Source organism: Saimiri boliviensis, chromosome 11, assembly GCF_048565385.1.
Source record: "Saimiri boliviensis isolate mSaiBol1 chromosome 11, mSaiBol1.pri, whole genome shotgun sequence".
Taxonomy (NCBI): domain Eukaryota; kingdom Metazoa; phylum Chordata; class Mammalia; order Primates; family Cebidae; genus Saimiri; species Saimiri boliviensis.
Genome location: NC_133459.1, coordinates 29,782,315 through 29,786,910, shown reverse-complemented (window position 1 = coordinate 29,786,910; position 4,596 = coordinate 29,782,315). Strand labels below are relative to the sequence as shown.

At 45.6% G+C, this 4,596-nt stretch overlaps 1 pseudogene; it reads left to right on the top strand.

Moving 5' to 3' along the window:
• The first annotated feature begins 3,139 nt into the window (after positions 1-3,139).
• Positions 3,140-3,421, top strand: LOC120366024 (selenoprotein W pseudogene; annotated as a pseudogene).
• The last annotated feature ends 1,175 nt before the right edge of the window (positions 3,422-4,596 follow it).

Here is a 4,596-nt window from a genome sequence, read left to right as displayed (position 1 = left end):
AAGTTTAAGATATCTTTGCGCCATCAAGGTGAGACACTCAGGTGGCAGGTATCAATGTTTGGTCTGGAGGGAATTTTGCCTCAATTCAAATCTCTTCAGGCTGCCCTAGGTCATAGTTTGTCTTTCAGAGCAGGGGAATGGCAATTTTTGTGTATATAAAGGAACAGATAATACTTACTTTATTTTATTCTATTTTGAGACAGTCTCGCTCTGTCACCCAGGCTAGAGTGCAATGGCACAATCTTGGCTTACTGCAACCTCTGTGCCTCCCAGATTCAAGCAATTCTCCTGCCTCAGCCTCCCGAGTAGCTGGGACTACAGGTGCACACCACCACACCTGGCTAATTTTTGTATTTTTGGTAGAGACGGGGTTTCACCATATTGGTCAGGCTGGTCTTTAACTCCCAACCTCATGATCTGCCCACCTTGGCCTCCCAAAGTGCTGGGATGACAGGTGTGAACCACCATGCCCGGCTAGTTAGTACGTATTTTAAGCTTTGTAGACCATATGCTTATGATGGTAGCTACTCAACTCAGCGATGGGGCACAAAAGGAGCCACAGGCACTACTTAATCAACGGGGTCTGACTGCATTCTAATAAAACTTTATTTATGGACACTGAAATTTGAATTTCGTATTATCTATAGATAGACGTCAAGAAATAGTACTCTTAAAAGTTTTTTTACGCCTGGTGCTGTGGCTCAAGCCTATAATCCCAGCACTTTGGGAGGCCGAGGCGGGTGGATCACGAGGTCGAGAGATCGAGACCTGGTCAACATGGTGAAACCCCGTCTCTACTAAAAATACAAAAAACTAGCTGGGCGTGGTGGCACGTGCCTGTAATCCCAGCTACTTAGGAGGCTGAGGCAGGAGAATTGCCTGAGCCCAGGAGGCGGAGGTTGCGGTGAGCCAAGATCGCGCCATTGCACTCCAGCCTGGGTAACAAGAGCGAAACTCCGTCTCAAAAAAAAAAAAAAGAAAAAAAAAAGAAAAGTTTTTTCCCCACCTTTAAAAATGTCACAATCATTCTTGGCTTGCACAGGTCCTACAAACCAGGGAGTCAGGTGGTGATGAAGTGTCAATGTAGTCCTCAGTTGTCACAAATGTATCACCGTGATGGGGGATGTACTGAAAACAGAAGAGGCTATTCATGTGCAGGGTTAGGAAGTACACAGATGGTATCTTCTACTCAATTTTGCCGTAAACCCTAAACTGCTCTTAAAAAATAAAGCCTGTCGGCCACGTGCAGTGGTTCATGCCTGTAATCCCAGCACTTTGGGAGGTCAAGGTGATTGGATCACTGGAGGTCAGGAATGTGAGACCAGCATGGCCAACATAGTGAAACCTGGTCTCTACTCAAAAAAAATACAAAATTAGCTGGGCATGGAGGCGTACGCCTGTAATCCCAGCTACTCAGGAGGCTAAGGCAGGAGAATTGCTTTAACTAACCCGGGAGGCAGAGGTTGCAGTGAGCCAAGATTGCACCATTGCACTCTAGCCTGGGCAAGAAGAGTGAAACTCCATCTCAAAAAATAAATAAATAGGCTGGGCGTGGTGGCTCATGCCTGTAATCCCAGCACTTTGGGAGGCCAAGGTGGGTGGATCACTTGAGGTCAGGAGTTCAAGACTAACATGGTGAAACCCTGTCTCTACAAAAATACAAAAATTAGCTGGGCATGATGACAGGTGCCTATAATTTCAGCTACTGGGGAGGCTGAGGTGGAAGAATTGCTTGAACCTGGGAGGTAGAGGTTGCCGTGAACCAAGATCACGCAAAAAAAAAAAAAAAAAAAAAAATAGCAGGGTGTGGTGGCAGACGCCTGTAATCCAAGTCAGTCATGAGGCTGAGGCAAGAGAATTGCTTGAACCCAGGAGGCAGAGATTGCAATGACCCGAGATCACGCCACTGCACTCCAACCTGAGCGACAGAGTGAGACTCCATTTCAAAAAATGAAAAAATAAAAATAAAAATAAATAAGTAAAGCCTATCCAAAAAAGAAGAAGAAAGAGAAAGAAGGAAGAAAGAAAGAAAGAAAGAGAAAGAAAGTAAGAAAAGAAAACAGGAAGCAAGTTGAAAATCTAGCCTGTGGCCTGTACTTGCTGATTCCTGTTTTAAAGAATTACAAAAAGTTGCCCCATCCTCCAGTAAGACGTTATGTAAGTTAGTTTATTATTTCTCAGGAATAACAATTATAGGACTGGGCATACCTGGGCATAGAACTGGCTCACGCCTTTAATCCCAACATTTTGGAATGCTGAGGCAGGAGGATCACTTGAGGCCAGGAGTTCCAGACCAGCCTCAGCAACATAGTAAGAGTGAGCCACTGAGCCCAGCCTGTTTAACTACAGTTGCTGTTTAATATGCAAAATGATGTGGCCAAGTACATGTATAGCAAAAAGTAATTTGGTTTAATGGATTCTTTGTCAGTATTGTTTTCTAGTTTTTCTTAAAATCCATCAATTGGTAAGTTGAAGGCAATTTCACATGCTGCTCCATCTGCAATGTATTAATGCCATGTTTTGCTAAAACTAGTATCTAAAGTATTTCCTTTTCTTCTGGCAGTGCACCTAATTTCTCCTGAAATCTGGTGATGCAGATGAGTCATTTAGTATGGCTGGTGGAAACAAATGCTTAAGACAGTGCCTAGATTATAGTAAGCAACTGTATGCATATATTTTAAATGAATAAAATTCTTTTTTAAAAGAAATTTCTGGGCCAGGCGCGGTGGTTCACGCCTATAATCCTAGCACTTTGGGAGGCCAAGGCAGGCAGATAACAAGGTCAGGAGATAAAGACCATCCTGGCCAACGTGGTAAAACCCCTTCTCTACTAAAAATATAAAAATTAGCTGGGCATTATGGCGTGGGCCTGTAAGCCCTGCTACTTGGGAGGCTGAGGCAGAATCGCTTGAACCCGGGTGGTGGAGATCGCGCCACTATACTCCAGTCTGGCGATGGAATGAGACTCTATCTCAAAAAAAAAAAAATATATATATATATATATATATATGTATATATACATATATTTGTATATATAGGTATATAGGTATATATATGTGGCGCAGACCTCGAGCATCCAGGGAGGAGGTCACTGTGCCCCAGGGTGTCTGCTTCCCAGAGGATGTGGCAGCCCCGAGCCATGGCTCCCGCTGTCGGAGTCGTTTATTGTGGGCTTGAGGCTGTAAGTCCAAGTATCTTCAGCTCAAGAAGTTAGAAGGTGAGTTCCCGGCTGCCTGGACATTGGAGGCGAGGGAACTCCCTAGGACACTGGGTTCTTTGAAGTAATGGTAGCCGGGAAGTTGATTCACTCTAAGAAGAAAGGCGATGGCTACGTGGACACAGAAAGCAAGTTTCTGAAGCTGGTGGCCGCCATCAAAGCTGCCTTGGCTCAGGACTAATGCGCCCTGAAGGCCGAGTCTGGGGACCTCTCAGCAGACGCTTCATGACAGGAAGGACTGAAATGTCTCGTGTTCGCCTGATCTTTCCCTGATGATCTCGCGGCTGCTTGGGGACAGACTGACGCCCCTGGTCTTTGCCTCTGTGTGGGAGAGTCTGTGTGTCCGTGTCCGTGTCTTTCCCAGGATCCACGCCCCACTCCACTCCTGTTTCCCGATATCATCCTATCTCTGTGCATACCCCATGTCTCCCGGGTTGTCTCCCAGAGTTTGGGGATGCCCGCCTCAGGCTTCCTTCTCAAAGGGAAGCCAAGAGAGGCATCAGGATGGATGAGCCTCTGATTGCGGCACTGTTTGTCGCCGTTCACGATTCAATAAATATTGGACAAGCCGGGCGCGGTGGCTCAAGCCTGTAATCCCAGCACTTTGGGAGGCCGAGGCGGGTGGATCACGAGGTCGAGAGATCGAGACCATCCTGGTCAACATAGTGAAACCCCGTCTCTACTAAAAATACAAAAAACTAGCTGGGCGTGGTGGTGCGTGCCTGTAATCCCAGCTACTTAGGAGGCTGAGGCAGGAGAATTGCCTGAGCCCAGGAGGCGGAGGTTGCGGTGAGCCGAGATCGCGCCATTGCACTCCAGCCTGGGGGTAACAAGAGCGAAACTCCGTCTCAAAAATAAATAAATAAATAAATAAATAAATAAATAAATAAATAAATATTGGACAAATTTAACAAGAAGAAAGGAAGGAAGGAAGGAAGGAAGGAAGGAGGGAAGGAGGGAAGGAAAAGAGAGAAAGAAAGAACAAAAGAGAGAGAAAGAGAAATTAATTGCCCTGCTGTCTAGAGAAAAATTAATTTCTCTTAATTTATTTTTTTTGAGACAGGGTTTACTCTGTCACCCAGGCAGGAGTGTAGTGGCATGATCTAGGCTCACTGCAACCTCCGCCTCCCTGGCTCAATAGATCCTCCTGCCTCAGCCTCCTGAGTAGATGGGACCAGAGACGAACATCCCATACCCTGCTAATTTTTTTCTGTTTCTCTCTCTCTTTTTTTTTTTTTTTTTTGGTAGAAATGGGGTTTCACCATGTTGCCCAAGGTGGCCTCAAACCACTCTTCCTGGCCCTCTTTTTTTTTTTTTTTTTTTTGTTTGTTTGTTTGAGACGGAGTTTCACTCTCGTTACCCAGGCTGCAGTGCAATGG